The 23,897-nt window shown below is 38.9% G+C and overlaps 1 pseudogene; it reads left to right on the top strand.

Moving 5' to 3' along the window:
• Window positions 1-1,476: 1,476 nt before the first annotated feature.
• Window positions 1,477-3,171, top strand: LOC122431153 (annotated as a pseudogene).
• The last annotated feature ends 20,726 nt before the right edge of the window (window positions 3,172-23,897 follow it).

Below are 23,897 nucleotides of genomic sequence, written 5' to 3'. Positions count from 1 at the left end.
AAACCTTTATAAGTACTTTATAAGTGCTTTATAGGGAAATATTTCATAAGTATGTACAAAGAGCCATGTACATGGATAGTTGTAAAATTATGAGGGATTGGGACCAACTGTCTATAAGAAGGAGAATTTCAAAATAGTCACATATTACAGAACACTAATACTATAAGGCAATTTTTTAAAGTAAGGTAGCCAAATTCTCATTCTCAGGGGAAAATCTCCAAAATATATTGTTGAGTTTATGAAAAAAATAAAAGTTGCTGAAAAATAACTACACTTTTATATGTGTTTAAGAGGAGAGAGGATCTGAGAGGATAAATACAAAAGTAATAAGATGAAAGTGACTCTAAAAGGGGTAAATGGGATTAGTAGAGGTCATTAGTGATTTTTGTTCTTGTTTGGTTTTAACTTCACCTATAAACTCTGAATTGTTGATAATGAAAATGCATTCATTAGCAACTAAACAACAATCATGTTGTACAATCTTATTAAGAAAATGTTTATAAAGAAGATATATACCCAGCCCCATATGGCCCAGTTGCAAAGCAAGTAAACAACATAGCTAAGAGACTGCATATGTGCCTCTCTTTTTCTTGTGAGTTCTTATGATAATCTATATTTGTATGATAAAAATCTGCAGTGACCCTGGGAGAAACTAATGGGCTACTCTTCGTGTTCTCTGGTTTGGCAAATTGGCAGGATATGAAAGTGGGATCAGCCAGAAAATTTTAAACTATGCAATGAGATCATCCTTGGTTAGTCTACAATGTAGTCCCTTAAGAGTTTCAGAAAGAAGCTTTTTGGGCAAGGCCACCTTTGGTTCTGGAGGGGAAAAAAATCACTTGAAGGTTCCTTTAACTTTCTGATGTATTTTTAAGCCCTCCCATTGAACTTGGAAAAGATGTTGAAATTATCAAATGTAAAATGTTTCAGCTGAGCAGGCTGTGCTCTGTTAAGGGATGTAAATTGCATGTGCCATTTAACATATCTTTATCTTTGCAGATTGTATTCTAATAGGTAAATTTATCTTCCCTGTGTGTGAGTTTCTTACTGATTCTTGGGAGGTCTGTATGCTATTTTTCAAGTCCTTTCTCACCAATAGAGGTGACTAGAAAAGATATTCACATTTACTGTTTCATCATTGGAGAACAGTGAGGGAAAAAAAATAGGCCAGATTGTTGCCCTTAACAATGTCCCTTAATTATGCCCCTTAAGTGATGTTATTTAAGACAAAATAATCCAGATAGTGTCAAAGGAACTTACGTCTGTCTACCACGGGAAGCCTAAGGATAAGGCCACACATCAGAACCTGTGTGTATTTCAGCTTCCCAAAGGAAATAAGCAGCAATACTTATTCTGGCAGGTAGGCAAGTTTTCACAGGTAAATTGGGGCTTCACCTTAAGAGTCAAGTCGCTTTCTGCCCGTAGACGCCGCGGAGAGAAAGCATCGTTGAAGACTTCCCCGCCTCCACTGCCTACATGTCTAAATCAGAGTCTCCCAAAGAGCCCGAACAGCTGCGGAAGCTCTTCATCGGAGGACTGAGCTTTGAAACAACCGATGAGAGTCTGAGGAGCCATTCTGAGCAATGGGGAACGCTCCCAGACTGTGTGGTAATGAGGGATCCAAACACCAAGCGCTCCAGAGGCTTCGGGTTTGTCACATACGCCACGGTGGATGAGGTGGATGCGGCCATGAATGCAAGGCCACACAACATGGACGGAAGAGTTGTGGAACCAAAGAGGGCCGTGTCAAGAGAAGATTCTCAAAGACCTGGTGCCCACTTAACTGTGAAAAATATTTTGTTGGCATTAAAGAAGACACTGAAGAACATCACCTGAGAGATTATTTTGAACAATATGGAAAAATTGAAGTAATTGAAATCATGACTGACCGAGGCAGTGACCAAAAGAGAGGCTTTGCTTTTGTAACCTTTGATGACCATGACTCTGTAGACAGGATTGTCGTTCAGAAATACCACACTGTGAATGGCCACAACTGTGAAGTGAGAAAAGCCCTGTCTAAGCAAGAGATGGCTAGTGCTTCATCCAGCCAGAGAGGTCGAAGTGGTTCTGGAAACTTTGGTGGCAGTCGTGCAGGTGGTTTTGGTGGGAATGACAACTTTGGTCGTGGAGGAAACTTCAGTGGTCAAGGTGGGTTTGGTGGCAGCCGTGGTGGTGGCGGATATGGTGGCAGTGGGGATGGATATAACGGATTTGGTAATGACAGAAGCAATTTTGGAGGTAGTGGAAGCTACAATGATTTTGGCAATTACAACAATCAGTCTTCAAATTTTGGACGCATGAAAGGAGGAAACTTCGGAGGCAGAAGTTCTGGCCCCTGTGGTGGTGGAGGCCAATACTTTGCCAAACCACGAAACCAAGGTGGCTATGGTGGTTCCAGCAGCAGCAGTAGCTATGGCAGTGGCAGAAGGTTTTAATTACTGCCAGGAAAAAAAGCTTAGCAGGAGAGGAGAGCCAGAGAAGTGACAGGGAAGCTACAGGTTACAACAGATTTGTGAACTCAGCCAAGCACAGTGGTGGCAGAGCCTAGCTGCTACAAAGAAGACATGTTTTAAACAATACTCATGTGTATGGGCAAAAAACTTGAGGACTGTACTTGTGACTAATTGTATAACAGGTTATTTTAGTTTCTGTTCTGTGGAAAGTGTAAAGCATTCCAACAAAGTGTTTTAATGTAGATTTTTTTTTTTTTTGCACCAATGCTGTTGATTGCTAAATGTAATAGTCTGATCATGACGCTGAATAAATGTCTTTTTTTTTTTTTAATGTGCTATGTAAAGTTAGTCTACTCTGAAGCCATTTTGGTAAACCACCCCAACAGTGTGAAGGTAGAATTCCTTCAGGGTGATGCCAGGTTCCATTTGAAATTTATTTACAACCTGCTTGGTGGAGAAGCTGTTGTCTTCAGAACCTTGGTGTAGTTGAACTGACAGTTACTGTGTTGTGACCTGGAGTTCACCATTAAAAGGGTCATCCATGCAAAGTCATGGAGTTTTTTTGTTGTTTTTTGTTTTGGTTATTAATGATTGTTGGCACATCCTATGCAATATATCTAAATTGAATTATGGTACCAGATAAAAGTTATAGATGGGAATGAAGCTTGTGTATCATCCATTATCATGTGTAATCAATAAAAGATTTAATACCCTCTTGGAAAAAAAAAAAAGAGTCAAGTCAAGTCACTCAGTCGTGTCCAACTCTTTGTGACCCTATAGACTGTAGCCCTCTGGGCTCCTTTGTCCATGGGATTCTCCAGGTAAGAATACTGGAGTGGGTTGACATTTCCTACTCTAAATGTAAAGAGATTTACGCCTGAAGAGAGTAGGAAACTATTCCATGTCCTGTGCTTCGGGAAGCTGGCTCCTAGATTTAAAAGGTTTAGGTTCAGAAGTACACTCATTGAGGTGGAGAGGGAGGGTACCCCTTTAATATGGGCTCAGGGGCATCTATATAGTAGAACCCACAGCCAGGCAAAGACTGGTCCAGTAGGGCACCCTTATAGAGTAATCCATGCCCCTAGACTCCCAAACTAGATTCACCTTGGGTCTATTTACCATCCCTGTATGTTCATTAATCTGTTTTCTTATTCTCAAAGTTTCAGGTTAAAACTGAATATTTCCTTGCATGGAAGGTTTAAGGCAATAGCCAAGAGATTTTGTTTTTCTGGGGCTTGGGGTTTGTTTGGATTTTTAGCTTGAAAATCCTCTAGCACAATTTAGAAAAGTCTGTGTACCTTCTCATAATTGCTAACATAACTTCTGGCATATTACAAATATTGCCATTTTTTAATCCAATTGTTGCGTCATTTGTTAAATACATTCCACAGAATATTAAGATTTCATATACTTCATCCATTAAAACATTAACAAGCTCTATTTTAACAGTCAAAACTTTATATCATTTCTTTTCCTCCTAGAACTTATATTTTCAACCCACTTACCCATAGAAATTTATAACATAAATTTTATGCTTGAAAGTATTTTATTGACTACCCGATCATAATTCTCTGCAAAAAAAAGTATATTAATAAAAATTCATTTCATTTCCAGTGGCTGTAAGGATCTAAACGCTAGAGTTTCTTCTAATTAGGTTATTATTCTAAGTTTTATTTGTAGGTGATTTTGATAAGTAATTTCAAATTTCAAATGTATGTTTTGGCAGGGAGTGCATTTCTTAATGAGATAGATGTGACTTTTTAAAGTTAGTTCATATATACATAGATGAACATTTTTCATTAATAGAGACAAGTTATCAATTTTATATATATATGTATATATAAGTAGGTGCAAATGCAAGGAGTTTTATTATAACAATGCCCTTCATTTTCTTTCATTCTTTACAAGATACATGCAAAAACAATAATCAGCAAAAATTAAATCACCTATCCACTGACAACCCCTCTAAAGCTTCCTTCAGCTTCAAGGGAAGAAGAATTGAAACTACTTGAGTTGCAAAATGCTTTGCTACCAATCACTGCAGGCATTCACTTTCTCAATACCAGCACCAGAATTCTCAAGCGCCCCCTTGGTTTCTCCCTAGAAGCTTTTCCATCCCAGGCCAATGCTCATAGTAAGACCTAGAATGGATGAGACTGATGCCTTTCCTTAACAAACTGTAAAAGTAGAAGAGTGGAAGAGGTGTCAGAAAAGAGAGACTACAGACCGCTGGCATATTCTCAGGCAGATTGGTTTTATGAAAGCATACAGAAATTGAGAATCCAGAATCTTGTACCTGTTACTCCTTGGGAGGCCGTAATGCACCACCAGGGAAGTATTTATCCTAGGATGAAAATAGGTGGAACAGGTGAAAACAGTAACACCCTGGTCTTGAGATAGGTAAATGCTAACTACAGAATGGTTGAGGCATGGATGCCTACCTGAGGTGGCAATGATATTGAGTATATTTGCAGAACTATTTATCGTTTCAGAGATTCCCAGAAATATTTGGTGATAAAAACTGGGTTTCTTTCAGTCACTGTGACAGGATCCCAGAGTATTTCAGCATGTATTTGAAACAACATCTGATTTTTTAATAGCAAGAAAAAGCTGTTCTCCTTATTCTCTCAATTACCCAAAAGCAAGAAGAAAAACAAAATGGCAAACTCTACCTTTGATTAAACCTCAAGATATCTGTAACTCTGAACACAATATAAGAAGTGTGGCTGCCATATGCAGTGACGATAAACCTGGGGTATAGGAAGATACCAAAGCAAGATGCATGTGGCTGCAAATGAGAAAAACAGTAGAGAAAGCATCTTGGAATATACTTTAAAAGGCAAAAGAAGAAAAACTCTAAAAGGTACACTGTATTTTTAAATAGGAAAACTCAACATGACAATTTCAGCACTTTCATAATCTATATTTTTGTACAATCTTAATGAAACTATGAATAGACCTTAAAATTAGACAAGCTGATCATAATGTTCCTACAGGAGACAACAGAATCAAGAATAGTCAAGATTCTATAAAGGGAAAACAATGAGAAAGAAATGCTCTAGGAGATATTTAACCACATTATAAAGCTAGAGTAATTAAAATAGTGTGGTGCTAATACATGAAGAGACAAATCAATGAAACTGATTAGAAAGTCCAGGAAAAAAAAAAGAAAAAAAAAAAACAAATTTTTAAGCCATACAGAGATTACAATAAAATTTAGGTTTCAAATTGGAGAAAATATGGATTATTCAATAAATGGTGTTGGGACATCTGGATAGTAAGCAGAAAAGAAACATTTGGCTTAATACTTCATACTATATAACAGGAAAAAAAATCCAAATTTAACAAATATTTAAATTTTAAAACCAAAACCATAAAAGGACTGTAAAAAAAATGGAAGAACATTTTTATCATCTCAAAATTGGAAAGGTCTTCCTACAGGTGTAGTCACAAAAGAAAATAATGATAAAACTGAACTCTGCAAACATAAATATGCATACATAGAAAAGCCACCATCTATCAAAAGTTAACTGACAAACCTGGAGAAGTTATTTCCAACTCACATTGTATTCAAAAGCCTAATTTCTTTCTTGTTTAAGAAACAGAAACGATGTCCAAAGAAACCAAGCATGAACAAAGGATATCAAAAGATAATTGTTCACAGAAAGGAAAAATCAAGCAGCTCTTAAAAATGAAGGGGAATTTGACCTCAGCCTCAATAAAGAAAATGCTAATCAAAACTATAAGCTCTAAGTTTTCACTTGTCACATTTAACAATGGGTGAAAACCGGGGTGCACTGGTGATCTTTGAGTTGTCTTCTGACTTCAGTTCCATCCTTCCAAACTCTGGGATATTGGAGCTAGGGTTGCTCACCACGTCACTGCTTTGCTATCTGGTGTCTTGGTGGGCTCTGCCAGTATAAGATACTGGGGAGAAGTAGGATGAGGAGGCTGAAAGCAGAAGAGACTGTCCTCCCTCTCGACTTCCTGCTCCTGCCAGTTGGCCCAGCAGCTTTTTTTCATTGCAGCATTAGTGCTTAGCCATTGCAGTAGTTGAATCCAATTTGTAGTTTTTCCATCACTTTAAATATAGCGAATGGGAAGATGCTATATAACACAGGGAGCTGAACCCGGTACTCTGTGACAAGATAGAGGTGTGGGATGGGGGCTTCCCAGGTGGCACTCGTGGTAAAGAACTGCTCTGCTAGTTCAGGAAAGACGTAAGAGATCGAGGTTCAATCTCTGGGATCGGGAAGATCCCCTGGAGGAGGGTACAGAAACCCATTCCAGTATTCTTCCCTGGAGAATCCCTTGGACAGAGGAGACTGGTGGGCTACAGTCCAAAGAGTCAGACACAACTTGAAGTGACTTAGCACACAGGCAGAGAGGGAGGATGGGGTGGAGGGTAGAAGGGAGGTCCAAGAGGGAGGAGACACATGTACACTTATGGCTGATTTCTGTTGTTGTATGGCAGAAACAAATACAACATTGTAAAGCAATTATCCTCCAATTAAAAATAAAATAAATTTTTTTAAAAAAAGTTAACCTCACCTTTTCTCTCTCAGTGAACCATCTCTAACCAATTAGTGCTCCCTCAGTTGCAGTTTGGTCGGGTCCCCAGGCTCCTTCCTCCAAGCTCACAGCATCAGCTGAATAAAATCCTCCTCCAAAGAGGTCTGTATTCAATACTGTGAGGTTCCCTCCTCTAAGCTTCTAAGTTTTAGTTATTTCAACCTCTTCACATGCTCCTTCAGCCTTAGAGATGGCAGCTGCTTTCTGCAATTGCTACTTCTGTGATAATTTAGTATTCTCTCCTTGTCTTAAATCTCTTCTTCACAACTTTGTACCAAGTTAACAATTCTTCACATAAAACTCTGTTTAAATAATTGGTATGGCATATGACTGAGCTTCCCTGATGGCCCAGAGGTAAAGAATCCTCTGGCCAATGCAGGAGATGTGCGTTCAACCCCTGGGTCAGGAAGGTCCTCTAAACATGGAAATGGCAACCCACTCCAGTATTCTTGCCTGAAGAATCCCATGGACAGAGGAGCCTGGTGGGCTACAGTCCATAGGATCACAAAGTCTGACACAATCAGGCAACTAATACTTTCACTTCATGATTGAATCTTAACTGGTACCATGGCTAAAGGTGTGGGGACATAGGCAGTCTCATACATTATTGGCATTAACTGAAGCACACAACCACACACACAAGAAAACTGGCAATTTACCATTAATTTCATGTCTAGGAATTTATCAGATTTATTCATTTGTGTATGAAATACTGTGTATGAAAGGAAGTTCATTGTAGCTTTGTTTATAAAAGCAAAAGATTAAAGAGAAAAGTGGATCAATAAAGGAATGTTAAATAAATTATAATGTATTCATTAGTGAAACATTTTGCAGAAGTTTTTTAACTTTTTACACATATATCTAGTTTATTTCTTTGTTCCAGTGTGACAGTATCAACATAATTGACTCTGAAACTGATATGATATATACTCAATAGTGATTTTTCTTTCAGTTGTTCTGGTTAGCAAAGAAGAGGTTCTTTGTTGATGCCTTCCTTAACAACCACTCATATCTGGAATTTATGTAAATGCCATGCAGTGATAAAGATTTAAAATAAATGTTGGCAGCCAAAGACACATTTTTTCCCTTCCTTCCTTCTGTCACTCACCTGCACATCAACTCAGGATACCTAACAGATCAAGGATTGTGTTGTTATAAAAGTAACACCAGTACAAAAAACCTTCTTTCCAAGGTGAGATGTAAGTATTCTAGGGAGATTTCCAGTTAATAACCTCTTGTTTGGGATATAGTCAGTACTTTCTTTTTAAAAATGTGTTTTCAGTAGTTCACTAGAGATAACGAGTTCATATTTCAAGCAAGAAATGTATTGTCAAATGTTTGCCTTGATATCACTTGTAGACCCTTGATATGAATCCCAGTCTTAGGCTAACTGGAATCTGGATGGTTTCTAGCATGAGGGAGGATTTAAAATAATTTTTAAAAAGTTCTTTGCTGTACCAATATGGAATGATCTCCAAGATAATGTGCAAAACGAAAAGTATAAAATAATGTCTTTGTGCATCTGTTTGCATTTTTTAAATTAAAAAGCATATATGTTTGTGTAGAATAGTTCTAGAAGGACACACAAGAAGCTGGATACCTAAGGAAGAGGGGTGGGAGAGAGACATAAATTTGCTATATACCCTTTTGCACCTCTTGAATTTTGTAATATGTACATGTATTACCAATACTAAAAAAAAAAAAAAGTAATGCAAAAAAATCATTAAAATATCAAATGAGGAGTGGAATACAGAGAATTTTCTGGTTCAAAATTGCCAAATATGCAAAAATATTTATCTACTCTCTCTGTATCCCAAGGCCCATTAGAAAAATGCTAAATTCACAACAATGAAGAGAACGGGAGGGAAGCTATTAGCAAGCAAAATATTTCTAAACATTTCTGGAAAAGGAAAAAGCAATGAAAGATTCTGAATCTGGGCAAAGGAAGGCATAACCTGGAATATATGAGGGAGGAGAAGGGAGCTAAGGAGATTAGAAGAGGCAAAAGTCTACCCAGGAGAATTTAGAAAGATGCCAGCCTGCCTTCAGGACTCTGGAAACCACATGCAGTGGAAACTAGAGCTTAAAAACTGTTAATACTATCATCCGCAACAATCTCTTGCATAATGGTTTGACCAGAATAGTTGGCAGATAAGTATTTTACATCCAGGCCAAAAATCAATACATAAACAATGGGCAGTTTTCTAAAAAAACCTCATCAAAATAGAATAAAAGGAGCTAGTCACAGTCCTGAGGTCCCAAAGGTCTAAAAGCCCTTTAGATTGTGTTGCTTGAGAATCTCTCAGCCTAATGACTGGCTCCCCAGCCACCCAAAAAAGAAAGTCCACCAATGAATGCGCACACACACACACACACACACACACACACACACACCTTTTTCCCTAGTCTTAATTTTAAATATGATGCATAACAAAGTATCATTTTGTATTTGGGAAAGAATGAAGTATGAAACAAGAGTGCCATAACAAAAAGTAACTCTGAAAGCAATACAGATTATTTAGGGGGCAGAAAAGAGAATTTAAAAAGGAAACTAATATTCTCAGACATTATAATCTCATAGAATGAAAAGAGAATCATTGGTCCCCAGCCCTGAAGTTCCCTAGATGAAATCTAAAACTGACCCCTGAATACAGAAGGCAAAGAGAGTTTGAAAAAAGATGCAGACCACTCCAGATTGGTAGATGGAAGATTTAATAAGCAAGGAAACTTATGCAGAGGTCTGTTTTGGGCATCCACAAGATGAGTAGATCTCCAGGCCTGCCCACCAGAATCTTGAAAATTTCTATAGATGTCTTAATGGGAGTCAGTTGCATTTTTAGTCCACATGGTCTCAGCAACACATTGTTCTTTCCAGGCAACATCCTTGAAAACAGCTCCTAGTATGGGGATGGTAGGCTGATGGTGCCTTCCAAGGACAAGGGAGGGATGAGGAGCCTCTGACTTCCTGAGGCCAGCTCCTGGATCAACTGGTGGTCACGTCCTCTCGATGACCTCCCCCAACATGAGTGTTATGGAAAAGGCACAGAGAACGCAAAACAAAGCACTTAGAAATAAATATATATAATTGCCCAATTGAAAAGTATTAACAAAAAATTACAGCATAAAATAAACTCTCTCTGAAAATAGAATCTAAACACAAGGAGACCGAAAATAAATTCATGAAAACATCAACCCAGAAGTTCCATAATCAAACCATTGCTAATTCTTGCAAGAGAAAACACAGAAAGGGTAATTATTAAAGAACTAATGTAAGAAATTCCCAGAATTAGGTAAACAACTTTCCGGAGTAAGATGGCACACTAAATGTGTAATACAATAAATGAAGAGAAAAATAGCCACATCCAGTCCCACATCTTGAAACGTCAGAACCCCGTTTGTCAAGCTCCTGCTGCTGCTAAGTCGCTTCAGTCGTGTCCGACTCTGTGCGATCCCATAGACGGCAGCCCACCAGGTTCCCCCGTCCCTGGGTTTCTCCAGGCAAGAACACTGGAGTGGGTTGCCATTTCCCTCTCCAACGCAGGAAAGTGAAAAGTGAAAGTGAAGTCGCTCAGTCGTGTCCGACTCTTCGCGACCCCATGGACTGCAGCCTACCAGGCTCCTCCGTCCATGGGATTTTCCAGGCACGAGCACTGGAGTGGGGTGTCATTGTCTTCTCCACTGTGTGTCAAGAGACTAGCCTAAAATTTCCTGAAGGGAAAAAACAGTTCACTCAATAATGAGAAGCAAATTGACATCCGACTTGGCAAATCAATGTGTATTTTAAAAGATGAACCCTCCAAAGTAATAAAGCAAAAAGTATTTTCAATTTAGAATCTGACAATCTATCAATTCAATATGAGAAAATAATAAGGACTGTTTTTTTCCAGACATGTAAAGACCCAAAACATTTATCTCCCTCATATCACACCCTTTCTTGGGAAACTACCTTAAAACATACTCCAACAATTTAAAAGGTAAACCAAAAAATATATATATATGCAATAAAAAAAACTGGGACTCCAACCTAGGTGGGTAACAAGAGAGGAAGACTCCAAGTGACATCTTTTCAACCAACCCAAAAAGTAATCAGCTCAGATTAGAGGGGGAAAAAAAGATAGTTGGCTCCAAAACAGAGGTATCAGTAGATCAGGGTTGTAAGGATAGAAAAGATATCTTTGGTTCAACAGTATCATTATGCTACAGAGACAGTCACAATATAAGAAAAAAGTCGATTAGAAATTCAAAAAAAATAAATAAATCTAGAAGGGAAATATACTCATACCATATAATTTGGCTCTGAAGTGAACAATAGTCACAAAATCATAATCATATAGGTACTCTTGAGTTTCAGCTTTAAGAATCTATAGACAAAGCTCATAATCTTTATTATATCAATATACTATAAGTATTATTAAAATTTAGTGACCTAAAAGTACAGAAGATGAAATTGAAAAGAGGGAAGAAGTAAAAGGAATATAAGGATATTAATTTTTTCAGCATGTAAAATATAAAGTGAGGAGTAAAGAAATAACAATATATAGTATCTCTGCTGACTAGAATTTCTAAGTAAATATTACTGTTGGCTAATAGCCTAACTAAAATGGTGATGCACCTTCATTTGGGGAAAGTGGTGAATATGTGCAGTCTTGACTCTATCATAAAAGGGAGTCTATAGATAATGTTTAAAACTGATAAAATAAGAAGTAGAAATGTAAGATTTTTATAGAGAAATAGAGGCTGCCTCCATAAAAACTTAAATAGCCTGAAAAGTTCAAAATGATTGCCTTTGTGGAGTGAGACTGGATATAGAATGATGAGGCAAGAGACCATTACTTTTCTTTAAAACTCTTCTACACACTTTTATCTTTTAATTACAAGCATATATTAGTTGGATAAAATGTAAATATATCCATTAAATTTTAAAGGAAGTGTTACTTCACATATTTGTGAGGTTTGGGGCATTAGGGTTTCAGGTAGATATGAAAAATGTGAACAGGACTAATAAATATGTTATAAGATCATTTAAACTGAATTAATAATCTTTCAAACAATCATTTTCTTCAAGGACCGCAGTAAGAAGAATGGATCATTTGAAAACTGTATTGAATTTCCTAGCAACTCCCAAATAAAACTGTTCTTTCAATTCCCAAAATGTTAGCGGGTTAAGATGGGGGGAAAATAAAAAAATGAATAAGATATGAGACCAGGATTTAGGCCCCACATCTGAATCTGACCATATGACTTTTAGAAAAGCCATCCTCCTTCCTGAGCTTGGTAAGCTCCTCTGCAAAGTGAGAAGGTCGCCTAGATTAGTGGATCTCAAAGGAGGTGATATACCATGGGTAAGTGGATAAAAGAGTAAAGGATTTCCTGAAAAATTCTAAATGCATTCCAGTTTTCATTGCTGTCATTCTTAGCATTTCCTCATAGGCACATCATATCCTTTTACTCATCTGTAACTTACAATGTCTTCTTTGTATTGGGTGTGTGGCCACATTTTCAGTGGGGATTCCTACCACAGTAATCTCCTGTAGGCAGCTGCTTATCTCCTCTGTACTACAGATGTCAGAGAAAGCAACCCCTTGTCAGTATCCCCTCACGTCTTGTCCGTGATGCCTCTAGAAACTGCTTCATTTTTCTCACCATCCTTTGAGTGCCCCTGTGTTTTTCACAGTGGATGGAGCTGAAATGGAATGAGGCATCTTCCACACTAATATTTATCCCCATCATTTTGCCTTTCTTATTCCTTTTTGTCATTTTCCTTTCTTTCACTCTTCTGTTGCTTTCTACAGCTTGACCCTAGCTCAGCTCTCTCTGGGTCTACTGACAGAAGGTCATCCTGCCCTCAACACCAAGTGTGCATAATTCTATATTCCCTCCTGCAAAAACTAGGAGAATGCCTGTTCCCAGTGTTTTTCTATGCTATAGAGCCCCTCTTTTGCAGACTCATCCTGAGTTCCCTTCTTCAGTCCTGGAACCTCCCCCAGACATTGACCTCTCCCATTCTCTCAAGAGAGGTCACAGAACACACTCTTTACCTCTCAAGAAAAGCCACATTTAACTTTCTGTCAGAAAAACTGTAGGCTTGTTGTTGATGAACACCCTAGACCTGAATCCTAATCCCAAACATTCTTCCAGTGCTGTATTTTCTCTTTTTTCAAGCAAAAGGCCTCTATACCATCCTGGGCACAATTTTGAACATACAATTTTGAGCTAACAATACATAAAATGCCACTGTAAGCTAGTGCTCCTGGGGTGCCTTTAGGCCACTTAACATCTCAAGAGAAAGAGTACTACTGAAGCCTTACCTCTGCTACATGGGAACAGAATCAGAAGATGTTCTAAATAGCAAGCATGAATAAACTCACCTCTATGAAAGAGAAAGAGAAAAAGGTAAAGGAGAAAATAAGTTCTAAGAAAAATACTGAACACAAAAGAAGGAGTAAAAGCAAAAAGCACACACTTCTAAAGATTTGCACCCAGAATATATTAAAATATTTGATAACAGCCTATTTACCCTCTGGCAGAAAGAAGAGAAAATTAAGTCCCTAGCTGGATGGAAGGCAATCTTTAAACCTTCCCAAGTTTTCTTCATTTTATTCATTTATTTAGACCTCTACTTCCTTTTTTCTCCTACTTATAAACTTTTGTGATTATACCCTATCCTACACTCTACACTTATTTCCCTTTATCTCAGGGAAAGAATATAGATCAGTGCTATCCAATACAATAGCCACATATGACTATTTAAATTAATTAAAATTAAATAAAATGTAAAATGCAATTCCTCAGTCACACTAAGCCACATTTCAGGGGCTCAGTAACCACATGTCGAGTGGCTGCCATGCTGGACAGTGTAGATTAAAGCTTTTCCATCATTTCAGGACTTCCCCGGTAGCTCAATTGGTAAAGAATCTGTCTGCAGTGCTGGAGACCCAGGTTTGATCCATGGGTGGGGAAGATCCCCTGGAGAAGGAAATGGCAACTTATTCCAGTGTTCTTGCCTGGAAAGTCCCACAGACAGAGGAGACTGGCGGGCTACAGTCCATGGGTTTGCAGAGTTGGATACCACTTAGTGACTAAACCACCACCATAACTGCAGAAATTTCTACTGGACAGTGCTGGTTTAAAGGAATTTTCATTTAAGTCAAGCCTGACTAAAGCCCCTTTGTAATAATGGTATAGAAAGGTAACATTGCCACAGAGGATTCGAAAAATTTGAAGCCAAAATGCCTTGCCCTTTTAGACGAGGTTACAGTTTTTGGTGCTATAAAACAAGATGCAAGCAGTCCACATATAAACGGAGCACTAACTTGGATGTAGACTCTTATGGAGACTATGAGATGGAACAGGAAAACAGTCATTGAAGTTTTGATAAATAAGTCTGGCATATACGAGTGGAATGGAAGGTATTTGTGCTCCGGACCAGAGTTCTTGGCCTCCTTAATCAAAAGAAATTGATGAGACCAGACAGGGAATTAAGGCAAGGCTTCATTAGAACTCATACTGCAGCAAAAATAAGTAATAGGTTCCCTTGTTCACTCCCCAAAGTGGGAGTATCCTGCTTTTGCTCCCAGCTCCTCAAAAGTGGCAGTTGGGTTCTTGGTCTTTTTGTATCTGATTGTTTATAATTTGCCCCAGTGACACCTGCACAGTTATCTTCAGTCCGTATAGTTTTGTATTCAGTACTTTGTTCTCAAAGAGATGTTTGTCCAGGTTTGACACTGCAAAAAAGGTCTCAGGTCCCTGGTCTCATCCTGTCTCACTCCGACACAGGGCTGAAGGCAGCATGAACTGAATACTGCAGGACCACAGTACATTGTACACTGCAGGGAACTGTACTCTAGACACCCGTGTGCTCTCCACTGCACACGGCTGTCCAGCTGAGGGCCCGAGTGTGGGCTGTCACCTCCCCACATTCCACTCACTGTGCCATGCACCCAGCACAGCATTAACCCCCCATTCCACAAAAATATAGGGACTAGCTGCAGCCCAGACAAGCCCTGTGAATTATTTGTTTTAATTCCTCTCCTTTAGAGTCTGTTATATCTTCTGTAAAATGAATGTGATAGGCTGAATAGCCTGCCTATGTTCTATGAAACCTGTGAATATATTAACTTTGCAGATAAGCTAAGGATGTTGAGATGGAGAGATTATGCTGGTATCCAGGAGGCTCAATATAATGACACTCAGGAGCAATGAGGTTGGAGAGAAGGGAAAATGCTATTTCATTGCCTCTGGAGATGGAAGAAGGAGCCACAAGCCAAGGAATGTAGGTACTCTCTAGCTGCTAGAGAAAGCAAAGAAACAGATTCACCCCTAGAACCTCTAGAAAGAGTACAGCCCTGTGGGCCTACCCATTTTCAACTTCTGACCTCCAGAACTGTAAGATAATAAATTTGTGGGCTTTCCTGATGGCTCTTCCCTGGTAAAAGAATCCACTTGCCAATGCAGGAGACCAGCTTGATCTCGGACCCAGGAAGATCCTGCATGCTGCAGAGCAACTAAGCCCTTGCACCACAACTATTGAGCCTGTGCTCTAGAACTTGGGAGCTGCAGCTACTGAAGCCCACATGCTCTAGAGCCCATGCTCCAAAACAAGAGAAGCCAATGTAATAAGTCTGAGCACTGCAACAGAGTATCCTCTGCTCACTATAACTAGAGAAAAGCCCTTGCAGCAACAAAGACACAGCACAGACAAAAAAAAGTAAATAAATAATTTTTAAAAAAAAATAATAAATTTGTGTTGGTACTATGTTAAGCCACTAGATTTGTAATAATTTGTTACACCAGTAATAGAAAACCAATACAATAAGGATGCTGGATTATGTCTAAAGTCCTTCCCAATGTAAAAAATAAATTCCATAATTTTGATTCCTTCTGGGAAAAAAAAAATACAACATATAGACTACCTTTCACTTAAGAAGAAATGTGCATTTGTGATGTTAATGAAGAGCAGAGAAAGGAAGTCCAGTGCTCACAGTGACCAGGTATAAAGCAAAAATTCCTCAGTCTGAGACAGGACGCTGCTGAGGTGTCACCTCCAGTAGGTACACTCAGGACTGCTGCTGTCAGACGGGGTCACAGCCCCAGGACTGCAGCTGGGGTTGAAGAACATTCCACTATGAACCCCATATACTGGCAGCGCCCAGCCCAAGACATCAAGACTGAAGTTCCATGATGATAGACATTTCTTCTGATGACAACACAAAGTCCCACATGTTCACATCTCCAGTGTCTCCTACCAAAGACTATTGTTATTGTTCAGTCACTAAGTCATGTCTGACTCTTTGTGACCCTATGGACTGCAGTACGCCAGGCTTCCCTGTCCACTGTCCCCTGGAGTTTGCTCAAACTCATGTCCATTGTGTCGATGATGTCATCCAACCATCTAATCCTCTGTTGTCCCCTTCTCCTCCTGCCTTCAATCTTTCCCAGCATCGGGGTCTTTTCCAACAAGTCAGCTCTTCACATCAGGTGACCAAAGTACTGGAGCTTCAGCTTCAGCATCAGTCCTCCCAATGAATATTCAAGCTTGATTTCCTTTAGGTCTAGTTCTTATCAAAGATCGCCCCTCCCCCAAAAAAGTGATCTGCTTCTGCTACAGAATGATGTTCGCCTCTATCTCCACAAATTGTCCCTTCTCCACACTCTTCCTCACCATGGGCTTCCCATCCACCTAGAGCTCTGTAATTCTCAAAGGGACCCTCAACTTCTAGGTGTGCAACAAAGCAAGAATGGCCTAGAGACTTGGAAGAGGGCTGCCACCCCACTCAGTGAGTGCTATGTCTATAGCATCAGTCTTTTCCCTTATGAGGGAGTCTTTTTAGCCTGGGCCCAGGTGTCACAAAGAAGCTGCACCCCCAGGCAGGCAGTGTAGACCTGGACTGAGTGATGAAGACCACTGGTTTCTTTCTTTCTTTTTTTTTTTTTTTTTTTTTTCATTTAATTGGAGGCTAATTACTTTACAATATTGTAGTGGTTTTTGCCATACATTGACATGAATCAGCCATGGGTGTACATGTGTTCCCCATCCTGAACCCCCCTCCCACCTCCCTCCCCACCTCATCCCTCAGGGTCATCCCAGTACACCATCCCTGAGCACCCTGTCTCATGCATCCAACCTGAACTGGTGATCTATTTCACATATGATAATATACATGTTTCAATGCTATTCTCTCAAAACATCCCACCATCTCCTTCTTCCACAGAGTCCAAAAGTCTGTTCTTTATATCTGTGTCTCTTTTGCTGTCTCGCATATAGGGTCATCATTACCATCTTTCTAAATTTCATATATATGCATTAATATACTGTATTGGTGTTTTTCTTTCTGACTTACTTCACTCTGTATAATAGACTCCAGTTTCATCCACCTCATTAGAACTGATTCTAAAATATTCTTTTTAGTAGCTGAGTAATATTCCATTGTGTATATATACCACAGCTTTCTTATCCATTCATCTGCTGATGGGCATCTAGGTTGCTTCCATGTCCTGGCTATTGTAAACAGTGCTGGGATGAATATTGGGGTACAAGTGTCTCTTTCAATACTAGTTTCCTCAGTGTGTATGCCCAGCAGTGAGTTTTCTGGGTCATATGGCAGTTCTATTTCCAGTTTTTTAAGGAATCTCCACACTGTTCTCCATAGTGGCTGTACTAGTTTGCATTCCCACTAACAGTATAAGAGGGTTCCCTTTTCTCCAACTCTCACCAGCGTTTATTGTTTGTAGACTTTTTGATAGCAGCCATTCTGACCAGCATGAGATGGTACCTCATTGTGGTTTTGATTTGCATTTCTCTGATAATGAGTGATGGTGAGCATTTTTCATGTGTTTGTTAGCCATCTGTATGTCTTCTTTGGAGAAATGTCTGTTTAGTTCTTTGGCCCATTTTTTGATTGAGTTGTTTATTTTTCTGGAATTGAGTTGCATGAGCTGCTTGTATATAATTATTTGTCAGTTGCTTCATTTGCTATTATTTTCTCCCATTCTGAAGGCTGTCTTTTCACCTTGCTTATAGTTTCCTTCATTGTGCAAAAGCTCTTGAGTTTAATTAGGTCCCATTTGTTTACTTTTGCTTTTATTTCCATTACTCTGGGAGGTGGGTCATAGAGGATCCTGCTGTGATTTACGTCAGAGACTGTTTGGCCTATGTTTTCCTCTAGGAGTTTTATAGTTTCCGGTCTTACATTTAGATCTTTAATCCAGTTTGAGTTTATTTTTGTGTATGGTGTTAGAAAGTGTTCTAGTTTCATTCTTTTACAAGTGATTGACCAGTTTTCCCAGCACCACTTGTTAAAGAGAATGTCTTTTTTCCTTTGTATATTCTTGCCTCCTTTGTCAAAGATAAGGTGTCCATAGGACCGTGGATTTATCTCTGGGCTTTCTATTCTGTTCCACTGATCTATATTTCTGTCTTTGTGCCAGTACCATACTGTCTTGATGACTGTAGCTTTGTAGTAGAGCCTGAAGTCAGGCAGGTTGATCCCTCCAGTTCCATTCTTCTTTCTCAAGATTGTTTGGCTATTCAAGGTTTTTTGTATTTCCATATAAATTGTGAAATTATTTGTTCTAGCTCTCTGAAAAATACTGTTGGTAGCTTGATAGGGATTGCATTGAATCTATAGATTGCTTTGGGCAGCATACTCATTTTCACTATATTGATTCTTCTGAGCCATGAACATGGTATATTTCTCCATCTATTTGTATCATCTTTCATTTCTTTCATTAGTGTTTTATAGTTCTATATAGAGAGAAGACCATTGGTTTCTTTATCTGTGCTTATCCGGTTACATAGGATTTTTCTCTCTCACACTGTCTGTCATTCTCCCTCTCTGAAAAAAAAAGAAAGTGAAAGTCTCTCAGTCATGTCCAACTCTTTGTGATCCCACGACCTGTAGCCCATCAGGCTCCTCTGTCCATGGGATTCTCCAGGCAAGAATACTGGATTGGGTTGCCATTTCCTTCTCTAGGGAATCTTCCGACCCCAGGAATTGAACCTGGGTCTTTTGCATTACAGACAGGTTCTTTACCATCTGAACCACCGAGAAAGCTCTATCTTTCCCTGGAAAACAGAAAAACCATTTGTGCCTATGTCTGTGGAAGTAAAAAAGGAAGAAATAGGAAATTGAATGATCTGAAACTATCACAACATTGTTAACTGACTATACTCCAATACAGAATAAAAATTTCAAAAGAGAAAAAAAACAAAAACAAAAAAATTGAATTACAAAAAAAAAAAGCAGAAATTGAGTCATCTATTATATGTATTAAGGAAAATAATGTAAACTAGAAATTTATTCCACCTCTTCACCTCACAATTCTGTGGATGCTCAACTCCATTCACTCTCTCCTGTGCCCACATAAAGTTTATTGAAGTCACAGCCTTGTGGACCAGAGCTCAGGCATGGGCTGGGTTGCAAACAGGTTACTGGCCAGAGGCCCAGGGCATGGATGAGGACTAGGAAACAGTGAGAACTTTGCCAGTTTCACTCTTCCTGTTGTTGTTCTGGACAGTGAGGATGTTCGTGACTGAGTTCTCAGAACTTAAATGTCTTAGATAATCTCAACTCCAGGTATTGGCTAATGTGCAAAATACTTTCCAAAACTGCCTCTGAAGGCTTCGTTTTGGTGGCAAAGGGAACAGGATCATTCCCAAGTCAGGAAAATGACAAGTTTTCTGTTAGAGATTTCAGGTATTCCTGGAGCTTCAAATCTCTATAGTCATGCTTGAAAACTCAGGAAAAATTCATTCTATCTGCCAGTTTAAGGGAATCATTCAAAAATATGAAAAAGATTTCAAACATATGTATTATTTAGAGAAATAAGCACTTAGACCAAATATTTATTCTGCCCACTGATTCAAGCCACCAATCTGTCAGTTGCTTTGTATATCTAACCACCAGTTAACATTCCCCCTTAAGTCCTTCTCAGATTTACCTGGGTCTCTCCAACATGAATGTCTTAGACATACACCGGCTACTATCACTTCCCACCTAGATTTCCAATACTTTTATTGTTCTCAAAGGTACTCTCATCCCCCTTGAAAGCAGCTTTCACAAAGGAGCTGGAATAATCATTCTAAAACAAAAACATTAACTCTCACAATTAAAACATACTATTAGCTCCCTGTATTTTAATTTTCCAGTCATAATAGAAAAATAAGACAAGAAAAAATAAGCTTGGGATGGGTGTCATGTGAGCCAACTCCCTTAACTCTAAGGACCTTAGCATACATTGCAAACTCCTCACCTATTGGAGCTGTTTAATCCTCTAACTTCATTTCTCTCCACATCCCACCCTGAACCCTAGCATCCAAGGCTGGTTGATCTTTCAATCCTTAAAACATGCTGGTATCTCTCTTAACCCCAATGTTTGCACATGTTGTTCATCCTTTTTATTTTCCACATTATTGATTCTGACTCACATCCTCGTTTGACCAGCTAACACTCACTCTTTTTCCATTTTCAACTTAAATGAAACATCCTCCGAGAATGATTTCTGTAACTCCCAACTCTAAATAAGATGACTCTCCCAAATTTATCAACTGTGTTGTCATTGGCTGTTGACTTGTATGTATTGTTCACTATGACAACGTCCTTGAAAATGGTAGTGAGTCTCTGTCATGTATGCTAATATGTCTCAGTGCCTAGTCCAGAGTCTGTAGATAACTGCTGAATAGTTATGGGTCGTTCACTGCTGAATAAATAATACAGGAATACCCCCTGAGGTAGTAATTTGCCATGGCTGATGTTGAGTGTGTTCTGTTTTAAGTAAATAGTATAAAGCTTCCTTGTGTCAGGTGAAGCTTCATAACTGTGAGCAACCAACACTGTTGGAGATAATCTCCTACGGAACACATGTTCACCAAAACCCTGAGCTCTTGCATTGCTTATACTGGGAGCTGAGGGAGGCAGACACAAGAAGGCATCCAATGAGAATGAAGGGAACCCCAGGCTAGGAGAAGGTTAGAGACTGGCAGGCCCAGTGTACATCAAGGGCCCTGGCTCTGCTATCAGCCAGCTCTCTGCAGAGGGAGCAGAGTCTCTGAGAGGATGTATGCTAAGTGTACATTTAGATCCTTGGGAATCCCATCCTAGAGCAAGATGCCTGTGATCCATTTGGCAGAAGTAGCAGAGTTCCAGACTTCAAGGAGAGTTTGAACAATGGGCATCTCTGCAGTACTCAGTGGACCTTTCTGACATTTGAGTGTTAATGTAAGACTCTCAGAACCTTTACCTGACCTTGGGTCATTGGAAAGGGAACACCAATAATGACTAAGTTAGAGTGTTCAATAACTCTATGGGACATAAGCCCAGGGACTTACTTAACTTGATTTAAAGCAAATAGAGATGTGACATTCTTGCTCACCTGAGTTTATTGAATAAGATTTATATTCACAACATAAATGAATGGCTTGTTGATTTATACTACCTGCATATGATGGATGAAATAAGTAGTCATTCAAACTAACAGTGTCATACCCAAAAAGAAATAAGCCTCACAATGACTAAGTTCTATCAAAGGTGCTTATTACCTGGTTTTATTCTCTCTGAACACCATTATTTTAATCTAAAAATCTGGATCCATTCTGTCATACTTTCTTAGTATAAGAATTACTAAAAGATCTTCAAAAATCTTCAGAAAAATAGCAAATGGATCCACTGAGACTGACTGAATTCACATTCTATGATGAGAACAATATGTTTATTGGTTATAACTACTTGGCCTTTTAGGTTAGACCACGTGTAATGATTTTTCTCTTTTGTTTCACCTTCTTACTGAAGAATAAGATAACACTTAATCCCTGAAAGATAATCAACTATCATCTGTTCTGGTCACATCTAAATGCTCTTTCTGGAATCCCCTGATATTCCAAAACCCCATACAATTTGATCTACTTTATTTTGATGACTTGATTATCAAGTCTCAGTATGTGCTTGTGCACCTGCTCAAAAGAAAGCCTGGGAAGGCTCGTTCTCTATTAATTTATCTGAAACATCTGGCCTTCCCCAGACCTCATCAATCTGGGAAAGAGAATTGAATCTCATTAACTGAAAGCCTTTTGCGACCCTTTCCCTAACCCCAGAGCTACACTCAGTTATTTCTGAGGGTCCTAGTGGTGATTGTAGGAGTTTAGTTCCTTCTTGGACTTCTACGATCATTCATTTTTCTGAAGCTCACCAAACCTCTCTCTCTTGAGTTTTGCTCTCCCTGCAAACACTGTCCTCTTTGAGAAGACCAACATTTATTTCAAGGATGCCAGGGCTTCCAAAGCTGCCCTCACCAGATGCCAAAGCTGGGCACTCTCTCTTCAGTCCTCAAGGCAGCAAAGTTTTGCTATCTTTCCCCATGAAGTAGGGGAAATTGATATCTCCCCAGCTCAACAGAGAACAAAATCTGCTTTGATTGTCCCCCATAAGGTGAGTCCTTCAAAACTATAGCTTATTTGGTTTCTAACTATCACCCCCAAATCTCCAAAATGCTCAAGAATGGATCAATGGACCCAATGAGAAAAATAATCTGAGACATACATATCCAGTTGTTCTCTCATCTCTAGTTGTTCCCCAAATGTCCCAAGCAAATATTGTCTCTTCTCTGTAAGGCAAATTAACTCCTCCTGGTTCTGTTTCTGTTTTATTAGACATGTTCTAATGCCATTTTACTGTCTCTGCTATACAAGAAAGCTATAACTTGCTCTAATTTTATAGTAGATCATTCGTTTTTATTTCTCTAGTCCCAACCATCTATCCCTGTCTATTTCTAAACTATAGACACAGAAGCAAGAGTCTTCTCTGACAACCAGAATCCCCTAAGATTTACCAAAACTTTACTTGATATTTGCAGAGTATGTGTGGTTTTATATCATCTAGCTTTTCTGTGGAAAATTCTAAAGCTGTCGAATGAGTCTTTCTCTTGTAGGTCCTTTATACAAAATTGGACAAAGTGAAGTGATCTAAAAATTACATATCAGTGGGATTTCCTTGGCTGTCCAGTGGTTAAGCCGCCATGCTTCCACAGCAGAGGGCAAGGGTTTGATCCATAGTTGAGGAACAGTTCCTGCAAGCCACATTGCCAAAAAAAATAAATAAATAAAAAATAAATAAATAAATTACATCTCAGAACCTCAAGACTGTCACTATAAATTGATCACAAAATATTGACTCATTTGTTTTAAGAAGCCATGTCCTGCTCATTGTAACTTTTTCTCAAATATTCCTCACAAGGAAAAAATATGTGTTTGTCCTCAAGTTCTATTCAAAATCTCACCACCCTTGAATACCTTCTTCACCCACATTCCATACACAACTTTTCCCTCCCTCGTTTCAAAAGAAAAATAAATCACTCTATTAGTTCTTATCTCCTATAGTTCATTATTTACTAACATATTACATTTCTCTTTAGAATATAACTGTCCATGTGTGTTTTCCTCATCTGTAAGCCACAAGGACAAAGGCTACATCATCTTCATTCATTCATTTATTCAGTCATTCATTTATTCATTTATATCTGGTTTCACTATGTGCCAGTCACTGTATCAGGCCTCTATCTCACTAACAGACATTAAATGACTAGCTTTTGCCTGAGGAAAGAGGAAGAAATGGTCAATTATGAAATAAATAAGGACTTTTTTGGTGGTACAGTGAATAAGAATCTGCCTGCCAATGCAGTACATACAGGTTTGATCCTTGGTCAGGGAAGATTCCACACGCCTTAGGGCAACTGAGCCCATGAGCCACAACTACTGAGCTCACATGCTGCAACTACTGAAGCCCATCTGCCTAGAGCCTGTGCTCTGCAACAAGAGAAGCCACCACAATGAGAAGCCTGTGTGCCACAACAAAGAAGAGCCCCCACTTGCTGAAAGTAGAG

This window comes from Cervus canadensis, chromosome 2 (assembly GCF_019320065.1).
Source record: "Cervus canadensis isolate Bull #8, Minnesota chromosome 2, ASM1932006v1, whole genome shotgun sequence".
Taxonomy (NCBI): Eukaryota; Metazoa; Chordata; class Mammalia; order Artiodactyla; family Cervidae; genus Cervus; species Cervus canadensis.
Note: the sequence above shows the minus strand (reverse complement) of the source record. Positions and strands in the feature narration are given on the sequence as shown.